Raw genomic sequence first — 16,526 nt, forward strand, 5'->3', positions numbered from 1 at the left:
GAGCAATTAGACAACAAATTTTTTCAAACGTTTTGGTTCCTGAAAGAAAATTAGAGATTATGATAGATGTCAAACTGAACATAAAAATAATTTCAGATTTGCTATATCATCTAGGAATTTGGAGAAACATTAAAATAACTTAGTGAATTTAACATGTTTAATTGCATAATGATACTGACACACTGTGTTAGTTCAGCCATCCATTATCCAAACTGCTTATCCTGCTCAGGGTCGCGGGGATGCTGGAGCCTATCGCAGCAGTCATGGGCGGCAAGCGGGGAGACACCCTGGACAGGCCGCCAGTCCATCACAGGGCCCACATACACACACACACACACACACACACACACCTAGGGATAATTTAGTACGGCCGATTCACCTGACCTACAAGTCTTTGGGGTGTGGGAGGAAACCGGAGCACCCGGAGGAAACCCACGCAGACGCGGAGAGAACATGGAAACTCTACACAGAGGACGACTCGGGATGACCCCCCAAGGTTGGACTACCCCTATTATGTTAGTTCAACTGAGTATAAAATGTTTTGCAGCTGATTTTCGTTTGTATTCAGCGTCTGGTGCCTCTTATGTCAGTGTCCAACAATAGTCAGCCAGCACTGATGGATTCCAGTTGCCCTGATACCTTTTTTTCCATGGCCGCAATGCCCTGGTGAAACCTTTCACCATGTTCATCACTGACTGGACCAAGATCAGCAGGAAAGAAGTGCAAGTGTGAATACAGAAAATGAATTTTCAATGACATGTTGCACTTCAAGGTTTTGTATGCTTTATGCATGTTGTCTGTCAAACAATTCAATGTAGTTTGGTACTACTCTGTATTAGCCAAGAAAATTCTCAACAACATCCTTAAATGCCTTCGATGCTATTTTCTCTGGCCCCACTAGCGGATCAGGAGGCAGAAATATCTTTCAGGAATCAGGAACACTTTATTTGTCATTTCACTTCATGTACTTGCACACATGAAACGAAATGCCGTTTCCATGTGCCGTGCCCACAGCAGTGCAACATACAGACAAAGACACATTTAAGAACTACAAGAACACATATTCAAACTAACCCATATATCTAAAAAAAAAATCACTGTCCAACAAACACCAGCCAAGATAACTGTCAGAACTGCCGGTTTGCATGGGCTAGCAGTTAGCTTAGCCTGCCCCGCTTCCGCGTCTTGTCAGACCGCCCTCGGTGTTGCCTCCTCGGGTGCAGCTCCAGGCAAGGTTGCGGTCCCTGGGCCCACAGCGCAGCAGACCAAGCTCTCCCAGCTGATCCAGCGCCACCTCTCCCAGCCAACAAACGAAGACAAAAACTAAGACGCAGACGTTGACAAAGACCCTGCATCGACGGTACTGGGTCAGGCCGTTGCAAATGTGAATTCGCGCCGCCATCTTCCCATACCAGTACTAGGCGAGGCCGCTGCGAACGTGAACTCGCGCCGCCATCTTCCCACACTGGAAGTTAAAATTTGTTGGGTCGACACGTGGTTTATGCGCCACACTTTTCTGCCCTACAATGAAATGCTTGTGGCGGACACTAGGGGCTATGCTTCTCACCCAGCAGGACTGTGAGCTGGGGGCGTGGTTTACGTTCCCGGGCTCGCCGGGGCAGGGTTGTTCCTGCTGCAGTTGGTTTTTGGAGTTGAGGAATAAACATCAAACTCGCCTTGGTCTCCTGTGTTTTTCCTCATTCCTGCCACATTGGTGACCCCAAATTGAACATGTTTGGAGCAGAAGAGGAGTGTGAATCCACTTCGGCCACGCCGCCCCAACTCTCACAGCCTGCCGTTCTCGCCGCGGCTGTGAAACTCCCAGAGCTCCGGCAGAGCGACCCGGCCTCGTGGTTCCAGCATGTCGAGGCGCTGTTCCACCTGCGTGGAATCTCCGCGGACGACTCCAGATACTATTTGGTCCTCGCTGCGCTGGACCAGCAGTCCACACGCCGGGCCATGCAGCTGTTGCGCGCCCCTCCGCAACACGATAAATACGTCGCCCTCAAACATCTTCTGCTCCGGAGGTACAGTCCATCTGCCGCAGAGAGGGCAGATAGAATCCTTTCCCTATCCGGTTTGGGCGACGGGACGGCTGTGGATCTCATGGACAATATGCTGTCACTGCTAGGCTCAGACGAAGGTGGGTTCCTTTTCCCGCACGTTTTCCTGCGCCAGCTCCCGTCTCCTGTGCGCGCGGCTTTGGCTAACTCCCCGTGTCTGGCCGCTGGTGACTGCCGAGGTTTGGCTGAGGAGGCCGATCGGGTCCTGCTGGCTACCAAACGGTTCTCTGTGCAGAGTGTGGCATCGGAGCCTCTGCAGCCGACGTCGGAGGACGCGGACCCGGCAGTGGTGGCTGAAGTGACTGCCCGGAGACGGGGCGGGAGAGGCCTCTGTTTCTTCCACCAGCGGTTCGGCGGCAAAGCGAGGCGCTGCGTCCCTCCGTGCACGTTTGAGGCGGCGGGAAACTCCAGGGCCAGCGCTCAGTAGCAGCTGTGGGCGCTGGCGGGCGTAGTGAGCTGCTCTTCATTAAGGACACGATGTCAGGAAGACGGTTTCTGGTGGACTCAGGCTCGCAAAAGAGCCTACTCCCTCCTGCTAAGACAGACAGGTCGGCCGAAGGCGGCGGCCCACAGTTAAGTGCAGCTAACGGTTCGTCCATTACGACGTTTGGCACAAGGTTGGTGACGGTTTGCTTCCACGGGCGCCATTTTGAGTGGGACTTTGTAGTGGCCGCCATTACTGTTCCTATTATCGGCGCGGATTTTCTGTGTGCTAATGGTCTGCTGGTTGATGTTGCAAACCGCCGTTTAATTGATGCTGTGTCTTTCGCCACTGTTCCGTGCGAGACAGGGGGAGCCGGGCCGTTAACACACGCTAACTTTTTAGCATTAGGGGATGTTTTTCAGCGTTTGCTGGCGGATTTTCCATCGGTGACTACACCTGCCTTTTCCACCGCGGTTACTAAACACGGGGTAGAACATTTCATTCCCACTCTGGGACCGCCGGTTTTTGCGCGCGCGCGGCGCCTCGACGCGGTAAAATTGGCTACAGCTAAGGAGGAGTTCGCCACCATGGAGCGTCTGGGTATAGTGAGGCGTTCCAACAGCCCGTGGGCCTCGCCGCTTCACATGGTGCCCAAGGCGGATGGGTCGTGGCGGCCTTGCGGCGATTTTCGCCGCCTGAACAACGTCACCGCCAATGACCGCTATCCCATCTTACACATACAGGACTTTTCCATACGCCTGGCCGGTACCACTATTTTCTCTAAGGTGGACCTGGTGCGCGGCTATCATCAGGTTCCCGTGCGCGCAGAGGACGTGCCCAAGACCGCAGTGATCACCCCGTTTGGGCTTTTTGAGTTCATGCGCATGCCTTTTGGTTTGAAGTGGGCAGCGCAAACCTTTCAGAGGCTGATGGACTCGGTGTTGCGTGACCTTGATTTCGTGTTCGTTTATTTCGACGACATATTAGTGGCCAGTCCGTCAGCTGACGAGCACCTGGCGCACCTGAAACAGGTTTTCCGTCGTCTGGACGAACACGGCCTGATAGTCAACCCGGCCAAGTGTCAGTTTGGACTGCCGGTGATTGCCTTCTTGGGTCACCGCATTTCGCCGCAAGGCGCGGTCCCGTTGCCTTCTAAGGTGCAAGCGGTGGAGGAATTTCCCCGCCCGGTCTCTGTTAAGGCATTGCAGGAATTCTTGGGCATGGTGAATTTCTATAACCGTTCCTCCCTCGCGCTGCCCACCTCCTTCAGCCACTTTACGAAGCCCTGCGGCTTAAGAAGGCTAACGACCCTGTCGACTGGACTCCCGAACAGGTCCAGGCCTTTGACGGAGCTAAGTGCGCCCTGGCTAACGCTGCCCTCCTCGCCCATCCCACACCCACGGCGTCCATAGCTTTAACAACCGATGCGTCTGACATCGCCGTGGGGGCTGTGGTTGAACAGCGTGTGGCGAATGCGTGGCAGCCACTCGCATTTTTTAGCCGCAAACTGCGGGATAGCGAGCGCAAGTACAGCGTTTTTGACCGGGAGTTGCTGGCACTGCACCTTGCTACCCGGCATTTCCGCTTCCTGCTGGAGGGTCGCCCATTCACGGCTTATGTGGATCATAAGCCGCTGACTTTTGCCATGTCCAAGGTGACTGAGCCGTGGTCTGCTCGTCAACAGCGCCACCTAGCGGCGATCTCCGAGTTCACAACGGACATTCAGCATGTGGCCGGGAAGTCCAACCCTGTTGCTGATTGTCTATCGCGTGTGCTTGTGTGTCCTGTGCACCTCGGTGTGGATTTCTCCGCTATGGCTGCTGTTGTGACTTCTCTTATGTACACTATTGTAGTGTTACTATTCGTGGGTTACTAACTTAATCACTAATATATATAAGTACACAGAGACGAGGATGCAGCACAAGTCTGATCTTTACTGACGGAGACATCACACTACTAGGCTCGACCAGCGTATTACAGAACTCAGTAGTGGTGAGAGTCCAACACAATCGAGCACCGAGTGCTCGATCCAATACACCACATCCCTCTTTTCCAACTGAGATGTGGCCTACTCATCAGTTGCTTCAACAGTAGACTCTTTACCGAACCATTAACACTATGGCATTAACACTGAACAAGTCTTTTCTACTTGCATACTTCAATGATTAATACAGCATTTTTTTAAATGACAGATGACTCTCATTAAACAACATAAACCACTTCCTTTTCACATTCTGGTGGTTAGCATGTAAACATTTTGAACATTCAGCAATCTTGCAACATTTCAGGTTAAACACACCTTGTACTCTTTGTTTCACCTTCTTTTTTTCTTTTTTCTTTTCTTAATAAACACTTGAATGATCACACAAAAGAACCCTGAGGTTAGTCATTGTATCTGGCAGGGCGCCTAACTGCTCTGCCGCACTTTGTGTAGCATGTGGGTGTACTGCCTGTAGTCACCGGAGGAGGGTCGTGTGGTGGCAGGTCATGTGGTGGTGAGTCGACTGGCACAGGCGCTTGTGAGGGTGAGGGTTGTACCTCTGGGTCAAAATGTTCCTCACTGTCCGTGTCTCTGAATAGGCTCGGATGTATCTTCCTCAGATGTCGCCTGTTCCTTCTTTGCATCCTCCCAGCCTCCCAGAGATGCAACACCATCTGAGGGTAGTCGTGCACCACCAAAAGCAATCAGCACAGTCTTTGTGGGCCGTAACTGAACAGGACCTGGTAGCTGCCGGAATACGCGCATAGGAAGCACATTTGCATCGGCGCCTGTGTCCAACTTGAAGTTAATTGCTACGCCTCTGACCGTGGCTGTTTCACACCATACAGTGCCTTTAGCTTGGTGGGCTGCTTTGTTTTTGTATTTTCCAATCATGCCTATATATAAGGAATCAATTTCACTTTCTAGATTATGCACTGTCTTTGTCTTGTAATTGTCGCTTTTTTCAGTGCTTGATTTACACACCTTGGAAAAATGATTGTTCTTACCACATTTGTGGCACACTGCACCATAAGCTGCGCATTGACGGGGCTCATGTTTATTTCCACACTTGTGGCAGAGAGTTGTTGCTACAGGCCTCTTGCTGCTCGTTTTGTTCTTGTTCCGGCTGCCCGTGCGCGTTTGCCCTGTTGCTTTCTTCAATGCCTCCACTGAGGCGTCTTGGACAACATGTGACGTCTGCATCGCTTGTATTTGTGACTTAGCGAGCTCGGCTGATCTACATATCTCTACGGCCCTGCGCAAAGTAAGCTCATTATCACGTAACAGTCTTTCTTTCAAACGGGCATCATTTATGCTGAACACTAATTTATCCCTTATCATGTCATCTTCATGTCTGCCAAACTCACAGTCTTTGCTCTTCTGGCGCAGCTCTGTGATGAATCTGTCCACCGATATTCCTGCTGACGTCGTGTGCGACCAGAATTGATGGCGTTCGAACACGACGTTCTTCCGAGGGCTGCAGTAGTCCTTGAAGGCTTTCAGAACGTCCTCCATCGATTCGTCGTCTCCTTCTGGGATGACGGTGAGTGTGTTATACACTTCCAGCGCCTCCTCGCCGATGGTGTGAAGCAGAATGGCTATTTTAACCGTCTCTTCCTTATCCAACGCACCTGAAGCGGTCATGTACAGCTGGAAACGCTGCTCCCATCTTCTCCAGTTTTCTGCGACATTCCCGGTAAGTATCAGCGGTGGTGGCGGCTTGAACTGTTCCATATTTGTGCGCAGGCTAGCACGTGTTAGCTAGCTGCCTCAGCTACCAGCGAACTCGTTGAAGTACCGCCCTCGAATTATACCGTAACTCCGTCTTCTGCCACCATGTTGTGACTTCTCTTATGTACACTATTGTAGTGTTACTATTCGTGGGTTACTAACTTAATCACTAATATATATAAGTACACAGAGACGAGGATGCGGCACAAGTCTGATCTTTACTGACGGAGACATCACACACTACTAGGCTCGACCAGTGTATTACAGAACTCAGTAGTGGTGACAGTCCAACACAATCGAGCACCGAGTGCTCGATCCAATACACCACAGCTGCCGACCAGCCCAGCGACCCGGACGTCCTTGCCCTTAGGTCAACGCGTACCGGTCTCAAGCTAGAGGACGCTGTGATGCAGGATGGCAGTCCTGCCCTCCTCTGCGATGTCTCCACCGGCCGTCCCCGCCCCGTTGTTCCAGTGGCCTGGCGCCGTCGAGTTTTCGTTTCGATTCACTCCCTCTCGCACCCTGGAGTTCGGGCGTCGGTGAAATTGGTCGGTTCCAAGTTCGTCTGGCCTGGCCTCCGCAAGGACGTCAAGGGGTGGGCAGCTGCATGTGTAGCGTGCCAGCGCGCTAAGGTCCACCAGCACACTAAATCGCCCCTCGAACCGTTTCCGATCCCGGCCAGACGTTTCGACCACGTGCATGTGGACCTGGTGGGCCCTCTACCTTCTTCACAGGGTTTTACGCACCTGCTCACAATGGTAGATCGGACCACCAGGTGGCCAGAGGCTGTCCCTCTATCCTCCACAACATCCTCGGATGTTGCACGCGCTTTTCTTTCCTCCTGGGTCGCCCGTTTCGGCACTCCGTCAGATATCACCTCAGACAGGGGCCCCCAGTTCGTGTCAGAGCTCTGGTCGGCACTTGCGCGATCCTTGGGTGTGCAGGTACACCGCACTACCGCGTATCACCCTCAGGCTAACGGGTTGTGTGAACGTTTTCACCGGTCGCTCAAGGCAGCGCTGCGCTCTCGGATGGTAACTGGATGGATCGTTTACCTTGGGTTATGCTCGGGTTGCGTTCGGCTCCTAAGGAGGACCTCGACGCGTCACCCGCTGAGCTGGTGCTCGGTCAGCCGCTCCGCGTCCCTGGGGAATTTTTGCCTGGGAGTTCCGCTCCTCGACCCCGTCCGGCCGTTTATCCTTTTTTGTCCGACAGCACTCGGGTTCCAGGCCCCGTTCACCACTGTTTTCCGCGGTCGTTCGTGCCTGCGGAGCTCATGACGGCTCGTTTTGTTTTTGTACGGCATGATGCTCACCGCTCGCCCCTCCAACCCCCATACGATGGCCTATTTCGGGTTCTGGAGACGGGTCCTAAGGGTTTTGTGCTAGATATGGGTGGGCGTAGGGAGCGTGTCACGCTTGATAGGCTTAAACCGGCGCACAGGGTGGCAGGCGAAGTTGTGTTTCCGGCCCAGGTTCCCCGTCGGGGTCGTCCTCCTTCCAGGACCCCGGCAGTGTCTTCACGGGTTCAGCGTTCTGCTTCTCAGCCGGCTTTGGACTGTGTTTCACCTACTGTTTCGGCTGAGGGACGGCGCAGCCGTTATGGCAGGCTGCTTAAGCCTCCAGTGAGACACTGATTTTCTTTCCAGGAGTCCCTTCTGGGTGTTCGGGGGGGGGGCTGTGTGGCGGACACTAGGGGCTATGCCTCTCACCCAGCAGGACTGTGAGCTGGGGGCGTGGTTTACGTTCCCGAGCTCACCGGTGCAGGGTTGTTCCTGCTGCAGTTGGTTTTTGGAGTTGAGGAATAAACATCAAACTCGCCTTGGTCTCCTGTGTTTTTCCTCATTGCTGCCACAATATATTGTTATGTCTATGTTTGACCACTGTGAGGCGTATTTATTGTCCCACTACGGCACCCGTATTGTATTCGTGTCAAACAGGAAGTTTTGGTTGTAAGCCGTTCAGTTGTGAATAAAAGCGCGGCAGAGCAACACGGTTGTTCTACCGTAGGCTGGTATCTAGCCGACTCAACGTGTAAAACCAGTCTCATGCTGTCTTTTATTATGTGGTTATAGAATACAGTACAAGTCTAAGAAAGAAGAATTGCGAAATCTAAAGATAGCCACTACATTAGTAGAACAACCAGCTCACGAGCGAGACGACTGCATCGCCATGACGTCGCAAGAAAACAAACAGGGAAGTAACGTCAGACTCACCTTGTAAAAACGAGACAACAACGAAGAATTGGTCTGAAGGAGATGACATTAAGTAAGAAAGCCAGCTGCGCTTTGTGTCACAGATCAATCTTTCCACGTTGAAAGAGAAGCTGAGTAACGTTACAACTGTAACCGGTTATTTTCTTGCCCGGTGCGGGATTCAATACGGGGTGTACTGCACCACAAGGCGACATCACTAACCGCTCGGCTAAAGGGTCAGACCCGATAGCTAGGGAGTAATGTGTCTTATTAGTAGTTTACAGTCGTCACCCTCCCCGGAAAGCGCGCCCTCGCGCTTTGTCATTCCGCGCTCCGAAGAGACTTCTGAGGATCTGCACACTTCCGGATCCCACCGCTGCCACCAATGTAACCGGTTACTTTTTTGCCCGGTGCGGGATTCGGTACGGGGTGTACTGCACCACAAGGCGACATCGCTAACCGCTCGGCTAAAGGGTCAGACCCGTTAGCTAGGGGCTAACGTGTCTTATTAGTAGTTTACACAACCATCCAACATGGACGACGATGAAAGTGCCACGGCAAGAAAGGCTAACAGCTGCAGTGACCAGACTCACCACAAAAGGGAGCCAAAGTACACCGAAAAGGGTCTGGAAGAACAAGTAAGCAGGAGAATAAAAGCAAGACGATCCAAGCTGTCACAGCTGACTTCAAAAATGATTAAGATCGATGGACTAATTAAAAATAATGAGAGTCCAGACATTGTTGATGAACATTTAAATGAATGCGCTAAACTGCAACAGGAGTTTAGTAATGAGAATGAAAATGTTCTGTTGCTGTTGCCTGAAGATCAACATCAAGCTGATCAAACGGTCTGGTTTAAGCCAAAAATGGACCAAGTCTACAATTTTATGAAAGAAGCTGAAGATTGGATAACTTCTAAAATGTAACAACAGCAGGAAGAGGTGCAGCCAGATGACAGTGTGTCTGTGACTAAAATCCCAAAAAAGAAAAAATCTAAAAGCACAACAATAACAACAAGCAGCAGCTCAACAAGTACCCGCTCATCGAGATCTTCAAAGACCTCATCCATAATGTCTGCACGACAGAAGGAACGAGCAGAACATTCAGCCTTACTAGCACGTGCAGCATCCCTAAAACAGAGAGAGGAATTAGATATGGAAGAGTGAAAGTTAAAGGCAAAAAAGGATAAGCTAGAGCTTGAGACAGCTATTGTTGCTTCCACAGCCAAAATAAAAGTTTTGGAAAGTTTTGAGCAAGAGAACTGTAAAAATGATGTCACTGTTAGTCCTGAGGCAAGCTTTAAGGATTTTCATCTAGGCACTAAGGAGCCTGAAGTTAGTCATAACACTGAAAAACCAAAGGTACAAAAATATCAAATGAAACAAGAAAGTGACATACAGCAAACTGATGTCACTGGTAACCCAGTAAACCTATGTGAAGTGATGCTGAAACAAAATGACATCACTGAGATGTTAGTCAAGCAACAGAGGCTGTCACACCTGCCTCAAAGAGATGTGCCAGTTTTCAGTGGTGATCCACTTGACTTTAAATCATTCTTAAGAGCTTTTGACCATACAATTCATGACAAAACTGATAGTGACAGTGACAGGTTATACTATCTCGAACAGTTTACCAGAGGTGAACCTAGAGACTTAGTCAGAAGTTGTCAGCACATGAATCCACTTCAAGGCTACAATGAGGCAAGGAAGTTGCTGATTTATCATTATGGTAACGAGCTGAAAATAGCAAATGCCTACATGAATAGAGCATTCAACTGGCCAGAAATTAAACCAGACGATGCTAAGGCTCTCCATAGTTATTCCTTGTTTCTCACTGGTTGCAATAATGCAATGCAAGATATTAACCAGCTTCAGGAAATGGAGCATCCCACTAATCTCAGGGTAATTGTCTCCAAGTTCCCATATAAGATTAGAGGAAAGTGGAGAGCGTTTGCTTTTGACATTCAAGATTTGAGGGGAAGTAGAGCTACATTTTCAGATCTAGTCAGATTCATAAACAGACAAGCTAAAATTACTGCAGATCCTGTGTTCGGCGAGATAAAGGATGCTGAAGATAGAGGAAAACCTCAGGCAAATGCGAAAATGATCAGAGCATCTAGGCCAAAGGGGAGTACATTTGTCACAAGTGCAGCACCCACTGCAAATGAAGCCACACCTGAAAAAGGTAAAAACTCCTATCAGAACACCATCAACGCTCACCAGAAGCCATGTGCATATTGTGAAAAACAGCATACATTGGCAGAATGTCACAAAATCAGGAACCAGCCTAATAAGGAAAGGCTAGAGTTTCTCAAAGGAAAAGGTCTGTGTTTTTCATGCTCAAAGAAACATCCAAGTCTGCTTCATTTTGCAAAAGAAGAAGAGAATGTTACAGTTGAGAAACGTTACTGAAAGCAGTACATCCAATGAGTCAACACACGTTTCAGGTGGAACTTGTTGAATGACCGGGGCCAGAAAAGACAATCGTGTTTTGTCTATTGTGCCTGTGTGTGTCAAAGTAAAGAAAAGCAACAAGATAATAGAGACGTATGCGTTCATGGATAATGGAAGCCAATCTACTTTCTGCTCCGAGAAGCTAATAAGACAGCTAAACATTGAAGGCAAGAAAACTCAAATACTGCTTCATACGATGGGCCAGGAAAAGCTGGAGCCAAGCCACTATCTCACAGGATTGGAGATTTGTGGTTTGAAAGAGAATGTCTACACCGATCTACCTGGGATTTACACACACAAAGATATTCCAGTGTTGAATTAAAATATTCCAGTCCAGGAGGACTTGGAAAACTGGCCACACCTTCAACGGATAGAGCTGCCACACATAGATGCAGACATCGGACTTTTATTAGGATGTGACGTTCACAAGGCTAAGGAGCAGTGGGAGGTTATCCACAGTGAGGATGACGGTCCATATGCAGTTCGAACAGTTCTAGGGTGAGTCAACAATGGGCCTCTTAGGAGAGGCTGTTGCATTACTCCGCCTGAAAGTGGGGTTAGTGTTTCTGTGAACCGCATTTCCATTGCCAGTGTGGAAAGTCTGTTGGTGCAACAGTTCAACCACGACTTTCCAGAGAAAGCTAGTGACGAAAAAAAGGAAATGTCGAGAGAAGACATTCAATTCATGGACTATGTCAATGAAACAGTAAAAAAGGTTGATGGACACTATACTATAGGTCTTCCCTTGAAAAAAAAGCTGTTGAAATGCCCAACAACTACAGTGTAACTGTGCAGAGAGCAGAAAACCTGAAAAAGAGACTTGTCAAAAACAAAGACTTCCACAAAGAGTATCAAAGCTTTATGTCTGACCTAGTGGGTAAAGGTTATGCTGTTAAAGTGTCAAATGAAAATGATGTGTCTGAAAATGAGAGAGTGTGGTACATACCTCACCATGGGGTATATCATCCCCAAAAGGGTAAACTTCGTGTAGTTTTCGATTGTGCAGCTTCATATCAGGGAAAGTCACTGAATGGAGAACTTTTGCAAGGTCCAGATTTAACAAACACACTCATAGGTGTGCTAACCAGATTCAGATATGACCATATTGCTTTAATGTCAGATATAGAAGCTATGTATCACCAAGTAAGAGTACCACCAGAGGACAGTGATCTTCTGAGATTCCTCTGGTGGCCAGAGGGAAACTTGAGTGAACCTTTACAAGAATATAAAATGGTAGTGCACTTATTTGGGGTGACTTCCTCCCCCAGCTGTGCTAATTTTGCACTTACAAAGACAGCTGAAGATGCTAGAGACACAATGGCACCCGCTGCAGTTAAAGCGGTCATCAACCATTTTTATGTAGATGATTGCCTTCTATCTGTGTTAGACAAAGCACAAGCAATTGATATGGTCAGGGACTTAACAGCACTGTGTGAGAGTGGAGGGTTCCATCTAACCAAGTGGATGAGTAATAGTAGAGTGGTCCTTGCCACTATTCCTGAAACAGAAAGGGCAAAAGAGGTTAAAGATTTAGATTTAAGTCATGATGCTTTGCCTGATGAGAGAGTTCTAGGAGTGAACTGGTGTACAGAATCGGATGTTTTCAAAGTCAGGATAAATGCAAAACATGTATCACAGACAAGACGGGGCATCCTGTCATATGTAAGTGCTATATATGACCCTCTTGGATTTTTGTCACCTGTTATCTTGCCAGCAAAAATCATTCTGCAGGAGCTGTGTGGCAGGAAAGTGTCCTGGGATGAGGATATCCCAGCTGAGCTGGCTCAAAGAACACAAATGTGGCTCGCTGATCTCCCAAAGCTTCATGGTTTCACAGTGGACAGATGTTTGAAGCCAGCTGGATTTGGAAAAATCACATCTGCGCAACTCCACAACTTCGCTGATGCGAGTGAAAAGGGATATGGTGTTGTTACATATCTTCGCATCACAAATGAAAGAGAAGAAACTCACTGTTCCTTCATCATCGGCAAGTCCAGAGTGCTGCCATTAAAACAGACAACAATTCCGAGACTGGAATTAGCAGCAGCTGCAGCTGCTGTGAAAATGGACAGACTCATGAGAAAAGAGCTACAAATGCCACTGGAAGAGTCTGTGTTTTGGTCTGACAGTACCACCGTTCTAAGGTACATCGCCAGTGAACATGTCAGATTCAAAACGTTTGTGGCTAACAGAGTGTCACTCATCAAAGACGATAGTAAGCCAAACCAATGGAGGTATGTTAACTCTGAGTTGAATCCCGCCGACCATGCCTCCCGAGGGAGGAATGCAGACACATTCACAAAGTGTCAAAACTGGATTAGTGGACCAGAGTTTCTGACAAAGGACAAAAAACACTGGCCAGCCTCACCTGACATGAAGGGCATACTAACGGATGATGTTGAAGTCAAAGCCACAATGAGTGTGAATGCTACAAAACGTGCAAGAGAATCCACTTAACAAGCTCATTTGTCATTATTCAGAGTGGTTTTGTCTGAAAAAAGCAGTATCCTGGATGATGAAGCTCAAACAACTGCTTCAAACACTGAGCTCACATCGGAAGCTTCTGATGTCACAAGCAAATGCAGATTGGAGTCATGAAAAGAAAACTGAGATGGTTACAAAACAAATGCAGAGGCTTAAGTCAACCATAAAGGGGACTTTGCTCACTGCTGAAGATGTTGCAAAAGGAGAAGTTGAGATCATCAAGTTTTGCCAAAGTCAAAGCTTCAGTGATGAACTTATAGCTCTTCAAAAAGATGACAAGCTTAAAAGGAGTAGTCACATTGTGAAGCTTAATCCTGTTGTGCAAAATGGGATTTTAAGGGTCAGAGGAAGGTTGCAGTGGTCTGCATTGCCAGCAGATGTTAAGCCTCCTGTGGCTTAAGGTTTATTTGAATAGCCTAATTCATTACGCCTTAATATCAGTAACCTACTTGGTTTTCACTCACAAGAAGCACACCATTGTGGTAAGCATTTATTTGCACCTTACAATAACATTGTGATTGATACAGCACATTGCACAATGTGTCGGAACATGGTGAAACATCACATGGTGGTGAATTAAGGAAACAATTAGATTCTCTCCAACTAGAATTTATCAGATTATGTGAGGAAGCTGAAAAACAGGTGGATGATGCTGAAAAAAAGAAATCTGAGGTACTCATCAATGAGATATATACTGAAATAGTAACACACCAAACAACACTGAAGGAGCAAGAGGCTTCTAAAATGGAAAGAAGATTTAGCATGCAGTACGAAAAGTGGAAAGAGGGAGTTAGAACTGCACATAATAAACTGAAAGCTGAGTGCTCTGACCCAGAGTTGATCGATATGATGGAAGCCGTTGAAGGGCTAGAGACACAAGTGAAGGATGCATATGATCAAATACGAGTCCAGGCTGCACCTTCCCCTGATATCAGAAGAAAGATGGATACCTGCGGAGCATCAACAATGAGGATGATGGATCTATTGAAGGTACGCATGAGTGAAACAGGACTAGACGAGTTTGATGCTGAAGCAGAAAATGCAAGACTGCATAATGTGCTGAATGTCGAATATGCCCGGTCCATATTTGGGAGCACAGTCTCTAGGCCTGTCCCTAGCCACCACACAGGCTTATCAGCAGGGCAACATAGCCTCACAGTACAAAGAGTAGAGTGCGCCGCTGCACTCGCTGCAAAGAAGGCAGAAATAGAGATGACAGATGTGATTGCAGCACAAACACTAGAGCTTAGAAAGTTAGAAAATCAGAGAACAGATGAGATTGCAGCACAACAACTAGAGCTTAGATGGCTAGAAAACCAGAGAGATCTAAAAGTAATAGCTGCCAAGCTTAAGGCATACTCTGAAGCTGATTTAGGTGAGAAATATGATGAAAATAAATCAATAAGCAGTGAGGTAGATGTCACTCACCCGGTACCTGAAAAGGAAGTTAAGAAAGAGGAAATGTGTAGGCCTCAGAGCAAAGATAATAAACAAACAAACAGTACTACTAACAATGAAACAACATTTGTACAAGCCCTACATGATGCAATGATACTTACCAGACTTCCCACACCCAAGCCCTCCGTCTTCTCAGGAGATGCGCTGAGCTTCCTAGAGTGGAGCACAAGTTTCAAAGCATTGATTGAACGTCGCTGCACAAATCCAGCTGACATGTTATTTTACCTACAGAAATACATCAGTGGAGAGGCATGATCTGTATTGGAAGGAAACTTCTTTAGAAATGATGATGAAGCCTACGACCAAGCATGGGCGGCACTGAACATTCGGTATGGCCACCCCTTTGTGAACCAGTGTGCCTTTAGAGACAAACTAAATAACTGGCCCAAGATAGGTTCGAGGGAGTCCATTAAATTAAGACAGTACAGTGACTTTCTCAAAGCGTGCAGCAATGCTATGCCACACGTGAAAGGGCTAAAAGTGTTAGATGACTGCGAAGAGAATAAAAAGATGCTTCAAAAACTGCCGGACTGGGTGACCTCGCGCTGGAATCGTCAGGTCACAAAGCAACTGCAACAAACAGAGGACTACCCAAGTTTCAAGGAGTTTGCTGATTTTCTTGCACAAGAAGCTGAAGTCGCATGCAATCCTGTGACATCCCTCCACGCGCTGAAGCCTCCTGAAGAAAGGCAATGCAGAGATATTAAGTGCCCAAAGACCAATGCATTCCTAACAAATGCATCACCAGAGAAGTCAACGACAGACAACACAAAGGAGTCTTCTGAACACAAGGAACAATCCTCATCGTCGAACCCAGTAAAATGCATATACTGTGAAGAGAGCCACTCCGTTCACAAATGCCAGAAGCTCCTTGGTCAACCTGTGGAAGAAAAGAAAAAGTTTGTAAGAGACAACAACCTGTGCTTCAGGTGTGTTAGAAAAGGACACGACTCAAAAGACTGTAAGAGAAAGGCTACTTGTGGCACATGCAAGAAACAACATCCAACTCCACTTCATGAGGACAGATCTCCTGCAGACAAAACATCTGCGCATGCCATGCAAGCAGCAGAAGAAACCACATCTTCTCAGTCTTGCTATGTAAACAGAGGCGATGAAGGAAGCACATCCATGATAGTGCCGGTATGGATGTCTTGGGACACCACCAAAACAGAGACCTTAGTATATGCCCTACTAGATACTCAGAGTAGCAACACGTTTGTAGACAGGGATGTATGTGAGAAGATGGGGGCAGTTTTAGAACCAGTCAAGTTGAAACTTTCCACTATGATGGGAAAAGAGTATAGTTCAGAGTGAAAGAGTGAGTGGGCTTAGAGTTAGAGGGTTCACATCACAAATCACTATCAACTTGCCACCCGCATACACCAGGGATTTCATTCCATTAGAACGATCCCACATACCTACGCCAAACACTGCCAAAAAGTGGAAACATCTGAATAACATAGCACAAGAAATACCAGAAAGAATGAATTGCGAAGTTGGACTCCTAATAGGTTACGACTGCTCCAGAGCATTAGCTCCACGACATGTCATCACTGGAGATAACTACGAGCCCTACGCCATCAAGACAGATCCGGGCTGGAGCATCATCGGTGGTTCACCGCGGGTCGTAAGGTCAACCGATGTAACAGGTCTGTGCCAAGGACAATGTTCTGTCAAGATTCGAGAGGTTCTCAAAATGGCAGACAGCACTGAATGTTGTTGCTCGAATCCAACATCT

This window comes from Lampris incognitus, chromosome 8 (assembly GCF_029633865.1).
Source record: "Lampris incognitus isolate fLamInc1 chromosome 8, fLamInc1.hap2, whole genome shotgun sequence".
Classification (NCBI taxonomy): domain Eukaryota; kingdom Metazoa; phylum Chordata; class Actinopteri; order Lampriformes; family Lampridae; genus Lampris; species Lampris incognitus.